Below are 15,993 nucleotides of genomic sequence, written 5' to 3'. Positions count from 1 at the left end.
AAAACCTTCAGTGACTTCCTGCATTTTTTAGGACAAAATATGCCTTAGCCATGCAATCTGGCTTCAACCTACCTTGACAGCTTTATTTCACCCTCTACCCTTTTGAGTCTTCTTTATTCCAATCAAATTCCATTGCTTGCTATGCCCTGGACTCAAAATGGCTATCTCCTTTTGCACAAAATTGAAATACACGCCATGCCCAAAATTCACTCCCTTTTTATCCATACCTTTCAGAATTATCTTCCATTAAGATTCAGCTTAAGAGTTGACTGTGAAGTCTAACTTCCCAGCTCAACAGTCTAACACTTAAGTCTACATTGTCTGACTTAACACTAGCCTCTCCCATGAAGCTTTCTCTGATTTCCCAACTTTTGGTCATCTTTCCTTCCTCAAATATTTCCAGAATTCTTCATCTCAACTCTTCTCCCCACCCACCCCCCATCCCATCCCTACTCCTTTCCCCACCTTAGACATATCTGTGTTCCTATGTTATCTGCCCAAGAATATGAAAGCTCCTTCAGGACAGAAACTGTTTATTTGTATCTCCATAGCCCCAGCTTTGGACATAAGTGATAAATAAATCCTTTTTGGTTTGAATACACAGCTGAGAGCTCAAGGAAGGTGAAGAATAAGAAAAAGGTATTGTTTCTGTCCATTAGAAAGTCAATGAAAACTTTGCGGGGAGCATTTCAGCAGAATGTAAAAAGCAGTGGACTGGGAGTTAGGAGACTCCAAAGCTGTGCTAAAAGGTAGCTCTGCCAGTGTTGCTTTGGGTTTGCTCAACACTTTGGGCCTCCATTTTTTTTCTCATCTGTAAAATGAGAGGGGTTGGACTGGATGGCCTATCCGTTGTCTTCCATGAAACTACAACCTTAAGTGTAGGGAATGGGGGTGGAGGGGAGGTGGAAGACAGATGGCTAAGGGTTAAAGAATGGTGTAGAAGTGGAGCTATGGAGTAAACACTTTTTTAAAACTTAGTCAAAGGAAAGAGAGAGAGAGAAAAGACAATAGCTTGAATGTGGATCAGGAACTAGAGAAGGCTGCTTTTTTTCTGTTGGAATCTGAGGTTTCCCATCCTATTTGTGGGATAATTTCATTGGTTTGACTGTAGAATAACAAAAGCCTACCATAGCTTGTATTTTGTGCTGTTTCTTCCCTCAGAAACTCAATAGAAAGACACACTTGTCAGGGATTCCTTTCATACTTAGGTTAAATTAGGTGGCCTTTGAGGAAATAGCTAGCATTTCTATAGTGCTTTAAGGTTTGCAGAGCACTTACCATTTGTAACTCGTTTCATCTTCTCAACAATCCTAAAGTAGGAGCTATTATTATCCTTGTTTTACAGTTCAGGAAACTGTGGCAAACAGGTTAAGTGACTTGCCCAGGGTCACAGTGTCTGAGGCAGCATTTAAATTCAGGTCTTCCTGACTCCAGACCCCAGTGCTCTATCTACTGTACTACCTAGTTGCCTCACTTTCAACTTAAGATCCCTTCAAACTCTCGAATTCTATAATTCTGTAAAAATTGATGAGTGTCATTGGGAAGCCTAAACAAATAAATGTTCCAGTCTGTCTCGGAAGATTAAGGAAGGAAATTATTTGATTTCATTGAAGAACAAACTTTTAAAGGAGATAAATGAAAATAAATGCAATGTATGAAATACACAAGTTAAATTCTGTTAAAAACCAGTCTTCTTTTCCTCATTTAGAATTTAGAGTAGTAGTAAAATATAGAGAATTTGTAAAAGCTAAGCCTTTTTTTACAAATATTATCTCATTTGATCCTCACAAAAACCCCGGGAAGTAGGGCTATTATTATTCTCATTTTACAGATGAGGAAACTGAGGCAAACAGAGGGTAAGTGACTCTCCCAGGGTCACAGAACCAGAATATATAACATTACACAAAACCTAGTTTTTATGTTATGAATGGCAAAGAGATATTACAGATGAGAACAGAAACTAGTCATCTTAATACAATACCACCAGAGATTATAAATTTATAGGTGGATAGAACCTCTAAGATCCTCTAGTCCAACTCCCTCATTTACCAGATGAGGTAGGTGAGGCTCACAGAATCAGTGACTTGTCCAAGGTCACGGAGCTAATTTACGAGCAGAGTCAAGATTCAAATCCAGGCTGTTTGACTCCCATTTCAAAACTTTTCCCACTACTGATTGCCCCCTGTGCAGTCCCCCCTTATTCTTCAAGACTTCACATGATCACAAGTTGAGATCAAAAGAGAATTTTTTTCCTAAGGTACAAGATCACACTATTTAGGTCTGGTGTAGAGGTGGGGGTTGGGGGGGGGGGGTTGTATCTTCTGAAGCTTTCAGCATGGGATCCCTTCCAAGAGAGGAAATGGGTCTAAATGGATCATTTGTTTCCTCCTCTTTTGGCTTTTCTTATGTTTCTCCCAACTGTGGCTTGCAGACACAAAGCCAGGCTTAGAGTTCTACTGAGCCTTCCTTGCACTGAGCTGGATAAACTCCAGGTAACCTTACATTTTTTTGAGGAACAAACAAACAATCTAAAGCCTATCTGAAAAATGTGATGGATTGGACAAATGAATAGAATAATGAAATTCAAGGCAGTGAAGATTAAATTGTAAAGAGAGATCAGAAAAAAAAAAGTTTATTCTATGTAGAGAGTAAGGAAGCCTTTGGATTTTTCCAAAGAGACTGAGATAGAGATAGTGGGGAATTGTCAAATAGAAGTACAAATTCATCAAAAGAAATTTTTTTTTCTAAAGAAGAACTAGACAGTAAAGAAAAATAGCTTTGACTTATTACTACTACCACCCCCCCCCCCGAAAGAAACAGCTTCTTCCACAAATCTAGGTAAGACTGGGTCACAAATTTATGATATCTCAATTACTATATATAATAATTATACTTTATATGCTAGGAAAAAAAATGATGCCATCAAATCTCTTTTTGTGGTTCCTATTTCTGTCTCTTCTCCCCAGCACCGGGAGCACAGACCAACTAACATTAGGAAGGCTCTCTTGGTTAGAAGCAGAGTTGGTATTCCTGGCACTATCTAACTTGCAAAACAGCCCTTTGTCTTATACTATTCCCTTCTGAGGAGACGCTTTGGACCTTTCACATAATATCCACAGAGAATAAAAGACAGCAATATGTCATGGGATTTAGCCTGGCATTTTTTTTTTTACCATGTCCTCCTGATTTCAGAATTGACTATTTCTCAAAATCTTCCTTTGTATAGAGTTCAGGAGAAAGAGAAGGTATTCAGTAGCAGTGAAAAGCCTGGGCAAAAAAAGGTAAGGGCCCCAGGTTTTTGTTTACTCTGAATCTTTTTTTTACAGTAACAATCCCTAAATTTTCTGTGACAATCCATTAAAATTAAAATACCTAACAAAGAATGATCTGGGAAAACCAACTGTTTAAAATGAAATAATAGAAAAAATGCTATTTTGGGGGTCATATGCATATAATCCTTTCAAGTCTGATTTATGCTTAAAGGTAATTTTTAAGGAAAATATAAAATTTTCATGAATATGTCCAAAAGCTTTAGGTTATGACATAGCAGGCTGAGTTATGGGTCCATCTTTGGGAGTCCAGCACAGAATTAGTAGCTGTATGGCATATGTTTATCACTTAAGATGCATTACCTATTATTTCTACCCATTTTTAGATGTATGCAAGATGTGGCAGATAGGGCAGGCCTTGGAATCTACATAACCTGGGTTCAAACCCAGTTTCTTACATACTGACTTTGTGACATCTCAGAAGCCCTAGTTTTTCTCTAAGGCAGATTGCTGCATAGGTAAAGGTAACTTCCTCTCCTGGAGTGTGCTATCCACATGAAATCAGAGACCTGGACAAATATGTTTGTGTGAGCGCATGTATATGTGCATGTATGTGACTATAAAGCCTTGACACTGACATTTTATATGTGACTTGAAGAATCAGTCCTCATTTATTTCTCAGGTTATTTCCTTAACTAGAAGGAAGCTCTTTGAAAAGCCAGGTGCAATGCCTTAGACTTCTTTATACACCACTCTGAACCCCATGCCTAGCACAGTGCCCTGAACACTGTATGCTCTCAAGAAATATTTCTTTAGTGACTGAAAAGGAGACATCACCCAAGATTTCCTAATTATTAGTCAGTGGATTCACATTTAATCCACATTCTTTAGAGAGAAAGCTTTTAGCTTGATTCTGAAAGTGGTAGTTATGGATATGATGAGATTTTTATTCCAGTCTAGGGACAAACCCAACCACTGGTAAAGAATATCCAAAGGGACTCCATTCTTTCTCAGGAATTAAAGGTAAACACGTAAGGTCCTGGTCATTCTGATGGGGATTGAGACAGAACTTTGTTACTGATCCCCAGAACCTGTGCATTCCTTCCTCAGGTAGATTATCTAGGGGATCTACATGTGCTTGCCCTCCATCTAAAATACTCTGGATTCCATTCTTAGGTAGACAATCAACTCCGGTCCTTTGGGGGCAGAGGAAACCCTGGTGGATCCCGTGTGGACAGTTACAGAGTCAGACCCTTTATTTTTGTCCAACGCTCCCTGACCTTGGTTTTTGTCATAGGAGCCCTCAATCAGGGCCAAGTAGGCTGGTAGGTCCTGGGCTACTACGGTCTTTATAGGCTTTCGGGCACAGGCTATGTATGGCAGCCTTCAAGTTTGGAAAGGAAAGGGAGAAATACTTCCCCCTCCTCCAGCTGGTACACAGTTGTCCCAAAGGGACAAACCTGGAACTGACCGCTCTCGTCCCCTCTCTCCCCACCCTCTCACTTTCTCCTGGAACTGAACCCTATTCAGCCCACTCCACGTGCTCTGGGATCTGTCCCAGCCTTGGGGTTGCCCCTCGGAGGTAGGTGCCAACCCCAACGAAATCTTGGCGGGGGAGGCGGCAGCTCGGTGAGTGGGGAAGTAGGAGGAGGAGGCGAAGGAGGAGGAGGCGGAGGCTGGGGCCGGACTGGGAGGAGGGGCCGCGGTCCGAGAGGGCTCCCGCAGACTTTGGGGGGGCGGGGGAAGAGGCAGGAAGGAAGGGGGCGGGGGGCTGCACGGGGCTCACGGTCTGCTCTGCGCCCGCTCCATCTGCTTGATAAAGCCCGGGCTGTGAGGAGCAGCTCTCGGAGTCGCGGCCCGGGACTATAAAGGGAGCTTTGTGGTGCTAGCGCCTTCCCCGCTGCCGCCTCCTTTCCCCTTCTCCTCCTTCCCCTTTCTTTCCTCCTCCTTGTACTTCTCTCCTCCTCCTGCTTTTTTTCTCTTCTTCCGTCTTCTCCCCGCCCTCGCAGGACCCAGCGCCCGCTGCTGCCGCTGCCGCTGCTCCGCTGGTGGCGTACCTGGTGATCGGGAGTGAGAGGCGGTGAGTGGGGGCTCCGAGCCGCGGAAGGAAGGGACGGGAGAGGGCTGCGTGCCTCGGGACGGGACCGGGACTCGCCGCGCTACCCCGGGGAACGGCGCCCAGCTGCATCCTGCCTTCCCTCCCCGGGGCTCGGGGAAGGCGAGGACCTCCCCAGAGCCCTGGAGAGGGTAGCCGTGGCTCCGTGCGCCCAGAGGGCTGCTGCTTTTCCACTCGCGGTCCTTAACTGCTTGCATTACCAGGAGGGCAGAAGAACTCTTCTAGACCCTTAGGGTGCGTGCTTTGGTGGGTGGGGAAGATCCTTTCCCTTTGCCCTTTTTTTGCCAGCGCCTACAACGCTGAGACGCTGGTGGAACTTTCTGCTGCCTTTTGGATGCCTCTGCCTCGGGTTGGGGGGTATCCTGGGTTCGCCCCCTCCCTCCCTGTAGCAACCACAAACACGACCCAGGGAGGAGAGAGGGGGGAAAAAGGGAGCGAAAGACAGTGCCAGTTGTGGCATCCAGGTGTGCCTCGCAACTGTAGGGTCTGTAGGATGAGAGAGAAAGGCAGTTCAAGCCTGTAGCTTCTTCCTTGGGTTTCTGATTGTCATCCTATATGTAACCCGACAAGGGGCAGGACATGGAAAGAAGGGTAAAGGGCATGAGTCTGGGAAAGACACACGTCCCTGAAGAAGTTGGGGGGGCAGTATTTCTCTCCCCTTCCAACTTCTGAAACTTGAAATCATTACTGGCCAGTGGTAGAGACAAGAGGGGCACCCACAGGAAACACCAGCCGGCCTAATGATGAATCTTGGTGCCAAACCTGGCATGAGAGTCACTGGTTAAAGGCAAGACTGGGCTCTGGCTCCATAACCTGGCAGATGAGTTGACTGCTTGCTGTTCTCTCTACCCCTTACTTGGGCAGGGTATGGGAAAACTAAAATCTGTCAGCTTGTTGGGTATTTTTGTCTTGAAGGTTATGCTTAGCCATTCAGAGAGGCTTTGTATAGAAGGTTGATGAAGGAAAATAAAAAGTCCTTATTGTCACCCTGTTGTCTGACATTGATATATGTAAGTGTCTTTGGCAAGTCTAGGTGAGCTCTTTTCTTCATAGTTTTAAAAAATAGGAATTGTGGGGTGGATTGCTAAATATGTTTATCATGCAAATGTTCTAAGATGCTTATGAAATGTTCTTGTTGTATGTGATTTATCTGTATTGAAAGAAACATTTTTTTCCCTTCTCCTGGAAGGAGGGAGGGGTGGAGTCAAAATATTCAAGACATATAGGAAGCAGACACAAAACAACCTCAGATGGCAAGACAGGAGTAATTGGGGGGGGGGGGGGAATCAGAAAAGGCCTCCTGAGAAAGGTGAATAAGCAGAGATTCTGTCCCATGTCTTCTGACCCCCAAGTACTAATGTGTCACAAGCATGTTCTGCCTTCAACAAAGAAAGATAATCACCAAGATTTCTTTAAAGCAATAAGGTTAGGGTTAGATTCTGTTGTCTCTTGCTATGGGTAGTTAATGCTGTAATTCGAGCTCAAAAGAAGAATATTACCTTTAGCATCAAGTAAAAAGATGCTTAAAGATGTGACTTCCTCTTTCAGTCCCCAAAATATTATTTACTTGTCTGAATTGCTTTGATAGAATAAAAATGAAAATCACCACTTAAAAATTTTTTTTTGTCTAAGTTGAACACAAAACACTGGAAAAGCAAAGAGGCACAGTACAATAGTGGGAAGAAAGCTGGCTTGGAGGGCAGAGCTGAGTTGTAGCCTCTACTCAGCTGTGTGACTTGGGCCAGGTCACCTCACAGTTCTGGGCCTCAGTTCCCTGATGTGTAAAATGAGGAGGTTGGACAAGATAATCTGGAGGCTCCTTGCTTGATCATTCTTTCATTTTAAGTTTTAAAAAAATTAATAATAATTGAAATTTCTATAGTTAACTTCCTTAAGATGCTGTACAGAACATGTTAGTTAAAGGTGTTGTTGGCAACGTTTGTAGTAACAAAAAAAAAATCCTTGTGATTGTTAAAGTGTAGACTTCTGTAAATGTGAGACAGTACATGTTGGTGACTGAAGGGTCTAGAGATGTCCTTGATTTTATTATCCTGGAAGTTCACAGTTGGAAAAGACTTCAGTGGCCATTGAGTTTAACCTACATGTGGAAAAAGGACCCCATCTGCAACATACACAACTAGTAACCCCTCCAGTCTTTGCTTGGAGACCCTCACTGAAGGGGAATCTATTGCTACCAATACAGTTTTTCCTTTTGGTTCTTTTAATTACTAGAAAGTTTTTTTTTTCTTCTTTGCAACTTTTACCTGTAGTCCATGATTTTGCCTTCTTATCCTACTTCTGGTCAGGTAGGTAGGGGAGTGAGTAGAGCTCCGGGCCAAGAGTCAAGAAGACTCATCTTCCTGAGTTCAAATCTGGCTTCAGATACTTATTATCTATCTAATCCTGGGCAAATCACTTAACCCTTTTTGCCTCAGTTTCCTCATCTGTAAAATGAGTTGGAGAAGGAAATGGCAAAGTGCAATAGTATCTTTCCCAAGACAGGACTGAAGAACAGGGACAACCTTTGTTCCACAAAGCTGGTCTTTTGAGTACTTAAAGCAATTGTCTTTCCTACTCTCCTGGTCTACTTTTTTCAGACCAGAAGTCCGTAGTTCATTCAGCTGATCTTCATATAGCATAGGCTAAAGACCTTTCACTATTCTTTTTGGCTTTTTCTCTCTGGCCTATAGTTTACCGATTCATCATCCTTTCAAAACTTTGGCTGCCGAACTGAAGACAGTACTCCTGATTCCTAGCATCTCTGGTTCTCTGTAGAGAGAAGGCCACATTAGCTTTTTTGATTGCCCTATCACACTGATTCATATTGAGTTTGTGGTCTACCAAAACTCCCAGGTATTTTTCAGATCAATTGCTATCTAACTACGCCGTCCCCATTTGGTACTTGTTGAATTGATTGTTTTCAACCCAAGTGTAAGATTTTACATGGATGGCTAAAACCAAGTAGTTTTTGAAACCTCTTCATTCAAAATTTTTCTACAGATTGATGATTCTCAAGCGTGTGGGTAGGGATGAAGCAGAGTATCTACTGAATGGATTTCCAGACTTTAGGATCTGACAGTGCACCACTTTCCTGCCCTTTTCCCTCACTCCCACCATTTTTCAGCTCTGGAGTTAGTGAGAATTGTAGGTGGACAGTCAGGGACTGAACATGCCCATTTCTCTGAATGTTGTCTAGGCCACAGTAGTGTCCAGTGGTGTCTGACTGAAACAGAAATCAGATCCCTGGTGGCCACATACTGACTTAGAAAACCACAAATTAACATTATTTGTGTTGTGTTTTATTTTATTTTGTTAAGTATTTCCCTATTGCATTTTATTCTGGGCGAGTTTTACAGCCCTGAGTTTGACACCCCTGGTCTAGGGCATACCTGCTTTCAGCATGGAGTGGACTAGATTACCCCTGTGCCTCTCTTAAGCTTGGGAAATTCTATGATTTGACAAGGGACTGAGAAAATTACCTTAGAGGCAGTACTTTTAAGACTAGTGTTTGGATGCCTATTAACTGTGTGACCCTAGACAAATTGCTTAATTTCTCTAGATCTCAATTTCCTCTTCTGTAAAATGGAGATAATTCTTATAAAAGACATTATCTTGAGGATAGTGAGTTTCAGAACTAAAAGAAACTTTTAAACAATTATCTAGTATAATCATCTCATTTTACAGTTAATGAAATTGAGACCTAGAGAGGATTTAAAGTGATTAGTCCAGTGTTAGTAAGTGGCAGAGCAAGGATTGGAATCCAGATCCTCTGACCCCCTGTCCAGGGTTCTTTTCACTCTGTCATGCTTGGTGGGGTTGCTGTAGAGAAAGCATTTTGTGCCTGATGGGGAAGCTTGCCTCATACCTCATGTCAAGTGGTGGCCTAGAGTTGTGAAATAAGGCTAATGTTTGTAGACATGGTCAGTGCATCGCTTCATTTTGTATGACTATAAGTGTTTGTTACTAGGGAGAGCTCTATTATGGGAAATGAGTAGTGACAGTGGAATTACGAAGAAAAAAAGCATCAATAAAGTTTAAATTGTACATCTCAAAACGTTCTCTAAATGTGAGTTGTTTTTAGGTCTTAAGAATGTAATACATGTCATATTGGATCAGAGATTCTGTCTCTAAGAAGAGATGGTTTGGAAGTAGGCGTGATGCCTGAGATCAAGGACGTCTTCCCAAATCCCCATCTGATGCTCATCTATCAACTAATAATTTCTTTTGCACTTGGCATCAGGTGATCTGTATTCTAATTCTGGCTCTGTCACTGTAAGCTTACTTAGTGACATGCTGTGCTAACTTGGAGGCATCATCTCACTTCCCTGGGCCTCAGTTTCCATATTTTTAACATGAAAGATTAAGGTCATGAGATGGTCAAAGGTCACTGGTAAGCCTAATGTCTGATGGCTCCATGACTAAACTATTTTTACCTTTCATTACCTTTGGGGGGTAGTAATAATTTCATCAATTTACTGACTGTTATAAAATATCACTTCCTTCTATGGCCTTTCCAGCTTCAAGGGGTGCTCTTTGTTCTGAACAGAATCCCACATCCTCTTAATATATAGCATAATTTTATAACCTTTGATCATATCCCCCCCTCAGCCTTTGCCAATGATGATGCCTAGTTTTAGCCTTTAAAAGCTCTTTCATTCCTTTGATCATTTTAATGGATCTTCTCAGGCTGCATGCAGTCTGTGTCATTCTGAGGTTCATGGTTCAGAATAATACTCTGTATTTCACATGCCTTTTTCGACAGGTACTTGTACATCCACTGAAGTCCTTCCACACACCATTGTGGTATGAAGGTGACCCTGGATTCTTAAAGACTCATTCTGCAGAGCCCAGGCTCTGAAAGGTGCCACCAACCTGGAAAGATTGAGTACTTGTCCAGGAATGGACAGTGAGCCTGTTGTTCAGGAAGCTGAGAGTAGCTAAGGCAGAGAGAGACTCCTTATCAGGTTGGCTTTAGGACAACTCTTGAATGGCTTCTAACTCGCGCTGATGAAATCACAGATCTTTGAAATGTTGAAATGTGTATAAGGGTAAGAGATAACTTTCTGTTTTGTTCTTGACGTTGACCAGCATTTTGTTGGCCTGGTCCCCTAAAACATTAAAAAATAACAGTCATTTCCCCTTCCCCAAGCCTAAGGGGAAGTTCTAATTCTGAGTTTACCATAAAATAGGCTGTTTAACTTTGGGTAAGATCCAAATCTAAGAGTGCTGTGTTCAATTCTAGACACCACAGCTTAAAAAACAGACACTGTTTCTTCATCTAAATTAGATGTTCATAACTTGGGTTCTATGAACCACTGAGGAGTCCATGAACTCAGGTGGGAAAACAATTACATCTTTATTTTCACTCACCTCTACCTGAAATTTAGCATTTCCTTCAATTATGATTTAAAAAAAAAAAAAGCCTTATCCTGAGAAGGGGTCCATAGGTTTCACCAGACTACCAAAAGGGGTCAGTTATATGAAAAAGATTAAGAACCTCTGGTCTGTGTGATCCCTGAGGTTTTCTCCAGCTCTAAAATTTTGTGACTTGTGGGTCTCTTTTCCAACACATATTTAATATCTCCTTTGAAGTCCTTTATTTTTAAGTGTGCAGTCAGGATTCTTTATCATATACTGGTAGAGTTATATAGAATCATAGGTTTAATAGAAAAGACCTTAGAAAATCTAGTCCAGCCCTCTCATTTTACAAATGAGGAAACAAGGCCCAGAGAAACTATTTGCTTAGGGTCACATAGGTAGGGAATATTTAAATACAGTTTGTTTGTCTCCAAATACAGGGGTTTTTCTAGTGTAACACACTAACTCTAGCTGGTGTCCAAGAGCCTTTCCAATTCTGCCATTTTGATGGGGGTTCCCATAGCCAAACTGCTAGTGATATGATTCTCCTTTCTCATTGAGCATGGTCCTTATGCAGCAGACACAGTCCATTGCAGGTATCATAGAAACTGTTTTAACTTAGTAGAGCCTCTGGGAACTTGCACTTTGTTAACATAGCCTTTGAGAACCCAGGGTCACTTCCATGTATCAATGAGGTATCAGGATGGAATTTTTGTGGAAATGACTTGGATAATTTTCCTGAAATACATTTCTCTGTCTACCTTTGTCCATCATCTTTTAGCCACACTCTTAATGTCTCATGAGATCCGTATGTTCACAGCAGTTTGGCATTTCAAGACCGAGCTCTTTCCCTTTCCCATCTATGTGTCTCTGAGCAAGTCTCTACCTCTCTGGAACTCAGTTTTCTCATTTGTAAAGTGGATGAATTGGACTGAACAACTTCTAAATTGTCAGTGGTTCTCAACCTTGGGTCTGTGAACTTTTTTAAAAAAATATTTTGACAACTGTATTCCTATATAATACTATATAATTCCCATATAATGAAGGGTTTCCTTCATGATCTTATGTATATTTTTTATGTATTTAAAAATTTTTTTTTCTGAAAAAGGATCCATAGTATCCAAAGGATCTAGGCTGCGAAAGGGGTCTGTGACACACAAAAGTTAAGGACCCCTGCTTCCAGGTCCCTTCAAGCTAGCTATTAGTCCAAAGATAGCTCTATACTCTCTTATCTTCCAAGTAATTTCAAATCATAGCTCTTTAGAGTTGTGAGGAATCTCAGGGGTCATTTGGTCTAGCCCCCATATAATGCATTACATTCTTTCTACAATGTCCTAGGAATTCCATTTCCTCTCTCCATGCTTTTGTACTAGTTTTGCCTATCCCTAGAATGCATTTGCTCATTACCACTACCTCTTAGACTATCTACTTTCATTTAAGACTCTCTGAATACACCACCTTTTCCATGAAGTCTTTCTTGATTTCTTCTCCATCCTCTACCACATGCTGGTGCCCTTCCCACCAAAATCTTGTATTTACCTCTATATGTATATATTATTTTCTACTGATAGACGATAAGCTCCTTGAGGGCAAAGTCTACATAGCTTTTGCCTTTTGTATCCACAACACCTTTTAAGATGCCTGGAACAAATTAGTAACTTAATAATCATTGATTGATCAACAGTCTTGTATGTGTGTATAGTTGTGGTTTGTCCTTCATTCACAAACAGGACTGTGACATCAGGAAGATGACATCATGACTTAGAATTGAATTGGATTTGAGTGAGGGAGGGCTGTGCAAAGTCACCAGCCTCACTTCCTCCTCCAGAGCCATCTGGGTCCAGTAGCCAGATATAGAAAAGGACAACTGGAGATGACCCAGGATGCAATGAGAGAGACCTTGGCCTTTTGAAGCTAAAATCTTTCCAGGTTCTCACTTTGAAAACTTTCTTGAATAACTAGTGATTAGGAAACTCACTATGAAGCAGCCCAGCCTATCTTTTGAACAGCTCTAATTGTTAAGTAGTACTTACTTTTTATATTTTAGCCAAAATCTGTCTCTGTAATTTTTATTCATTGAGACAGTTAGATGGTACAGTGGACAGAGCACTAGGCTTGAAGTCAGGAAGAACTGAGTTCAAATGCAAGCTTAGATCCTTAGTAGCTGTGTGACCCTCTATAAGTCACATCACGTCAGTCTGCCTCAGTTTTTTTTTAACCTTTAAAGTGAGTATAAGAGTAGCATCTGCCTCCTCACATTGCAAATTCTTTACAAAACTTTTTACTTTTGTCCATTGGAGCTACACAATATGTCTGCTTTTTCTCCTACATGAAAATCCTTTTAAAAAGTTTATTAAAGCTTTCTCTCCTCTGAGCTATATACTCCCAGTTCCTTTAACCAATCCTTATTTGTAAAAATCATCCTGAGACCAATCTCTGGTGAATTCCTTTCCTTTGAACACTTCCTCATTCACAGACTTGGGCATCTTTCCCTTTGTCTCCAACACAACTCCTTATCCATGACTAAATATTACCTGTAATCCCATGGTAACTCAGTTTTGTAGAATAACCTTTAATGAGGAACTTTATAAAGTATTTTCTGAAAGTCAGTATGTTATATCCACATTCTTCTTAATCCACATGCTTATTTACCTTGTCAAAGAACTCTAAAACATTAGGAAAGTCAGACTTCTTATGAAAGTAACATTGTTTTTCTCCTAGCAGATTATGTTGGCTTAGATGTTCAGTGATTTTTGCTGTTGAGCCGATTAGCCCAGCAGGGGAGTAAAAGTCCCATCCGTCTGTAGTACTCAGATGTCTTTGGGGGCCTTCTTTGAATACACAGGTCTCACTAATATTATCCACCAGCCCACTGGTAGTTATTTCAAATGACAGGTCTCAACAACAAATTTAAACATTCCATAGTTTTATCCTGGAGTTCAAGCAACTCTCTTCAATAAATCTCATATCCAGTTTTAAAAATTTGATCTAGAACATTCCACATCCTTACTCCTTTTTTCCTTTTTAAAAAAATATTAATACTACCAATGAATATAACATTTAGTGCTATCATATAGTGCATTAAAGTTTGTAAAATGCTGTCAAATTATTTTCACAACACCCCTATGAAATATCTGTTATTTAATAATAATAATAATATTCTTCATTTTACAGATGAGGAAAACTGAGGCTGAAAGATGGGAAGTGACTTGCCCAGAGTCAAACAGATAGTAAATATCCTACTCCTTAAGTATAGTGCTCTTGCCTGCTGCCACCTAGTTGCCTCCATAATTACAAACTTAGACTGGTCAGTAATTTGTTACTAATTAATCATTTTAAGCTTTTTAAATTGTCTATTTTCCTCTCAGTGCTTGCCTTAAAAAAAAAAGAGAGAATGTCAGTTATTTGAAAAGGCAGCAATTTTTAAATGTTAATGTGTTTAATTGTTGATTTAAGAAAACACTTTTGTTTCAGCATAAATTGATGTCGCTCATACTTTGCCAACCTGTGGGATTTTTTGCTTGGAGGATATGCCAAGCATGGAAACTTTTTTTTCTTTTCAAAACTCATATCAGGGGATCATTTTTTACATATCTATAGAAAAAAGCTGTCACTTCTCTTTTTATGCAGAGTTTTCATGGGCTGTGATTGGGGGTGGGTGTTTATAACACAGAATAACACAACACACTTCAGAAATGAACAAGGCATTTGAAAGGGTGAAAGAATGTTTTATGCACCTGTGGAGTGGCATGCTTTCTCACTATCTCTATGGATTCACAATCTCTTTGTAGCCATTATTCCCTACCTTGGTACAGATGACAATCCTTCCAAGCCTTCTTATTCAGTGCCGTCCTTGGCTATGTGTTTCAATAAATGCTCTATAGAAGTTTCCCCTTGATATGTTGGAATCACAAAATCTCAGACTTGGAAATTTCTTTGGAATCCACCTCATTTAACTTCGGCCTCAACAAGAATTTTGTCTACATTATTCCCAAGGAGTAGTCATCCCCTCTTTGGTTGAAGACCTTTTACTGAAAGGAGGAACCCATTACCTCCCTAGGCAGCACATTCTACTTTTGGGTGGCTCAGATTGTTAGCAAGCTTTTCCTCACATGAAATCTCATTTTGTTTCTTTGTAATTCCTACCCATAGAGTCTTGTTCTGTCCTCTGGAGTCAAGTTCCCCTTTCACGTGACAGCTTTTTAGAATCCTCAAGACAGCTACTCTGTGCCCTCATTGGTCCTTCCACCCCCAGCCTTTTCTTCTTCAAGTTATTCATCTCTGGTTGCTTCATCTTATCTTTATATTTCTAGGCCCTTCATCATTCTAGTGACTCTATGTTGTATGTTCTCTCAATAATCAATTGTTCTTTCTAAAATGTAGCACCTGGTGTTCCAGAAGTGATTCAGCCAGGTTAGAATTCAGAGGGGCTCTGACTTCTCTAGTCCTGTATCCTCTTCCTTTTTTAAAAATGTTAATGTGGTTTTTCTTTTAATTTAAGTTTAATGTGATCGTATTACTGTTTCATTTTGCGGCTAATTTCACACTGATTCTTTTTGAGTTTTCAGTCCACTAAAGTCCCCAGGTTCTTTTTAGATGAACTGTTCCTAACCATACTTATTCCATCTTATAGTGGTGAAATATATTACTTTAATTTATCCCTGTTAAATTTCAATTTTACCTGATTCAACCCAGTGTTTTGTCCTATCAGGATTTTTTAAAATTCCTTTTTATTATTAATTTGACAAACATCAGCATTTCACTATTCAAAGAACAAGAAAGAGAGAATTGTATATGCAGCCATGAATCTCTACTACATAAAGTTTATGGTTGGGATTTTTGGGGATGTACTTCAGATTTAACATAGCAGTTCTATCACTGTGTTCCCTTCTGAACTTTCTTCTCTCTTCTATATATATATGATCTTTTCTTTCTTTTCATCCTTTTGGTTTTGTTGGTTTTGTATCAGTGTTATTCTCTCATGACTATCCCTTATTGTTCCCTTCCCCCCAAAATACCTCTTTTATAAAAACAAGTGTATTGGCACAAAACAAAAGCACACATTGACTTCTCTGAAAAATTTATGTCGTGTTCTACACCTCTAGTCCATGTCAGGATTTCTTTGGACCCTCACTTTCTTTTCCAGTTTGTTACCTATCCTTTCCAGATTTGCCACCTACCAATTTGACAAGCATGCCATCTGTGCCTTTAATTAATTAATTAAAATAGCATAAAACACTCCATGGAGCA

The 15,993-nt window shown here is 40.5% G+C and overlaps 1 protein-coding gene across 2 annotated transcripts in view; it reads left to right on the top strand.

Annotated features, from left to right (window-relative positions):
- The first annotated feature begins 5,013 nt into the window (after positions 1 to 5,013).
- Positions 5,014 to 15,993, top strand: part of SERPINE2 (serpin family E member 2) — an 81,104-nt gene continuing 70,124 nt past the window's right edge. Inside the window, exon 1 of one of the 2 annotated variants that reach the window (XM_069104534.1) lies at positions 5,014 to 5,349. The gene's annotated coding sequence lies outside the window, so the exon portion shown is untranslated. Of the gene's footprint in view, positions 5,350 to 5,465; positions 5,620 to 15,993 lie in introns of those variants that run through there. The other variant, XM_069104535.1, reaches the window with a different exon arrangement.

This window comes from Petaurus breviceps, unplaced genomic scaffold, assembly GCF_028583685.1.
Source record: "Petaurus breviceps papuanus isolate PSGF00001 unplaced genomic scaffold, PetGlider_PUasm1.0 688, whole genome shotgun sequence".
Taxonomy (NCBI): domain Eukaryota; kingdom Metazoa; phylum Chordata; class Mammalia; order Diprotodontia; family Petauridae; genus Petaurus; species Petaurus breviceps.
The sequence above is the reverse complement of the archived record's forward strand: the minus strand, read 5'-3'. Positions and strand labels throughout refer to the sequence as shown.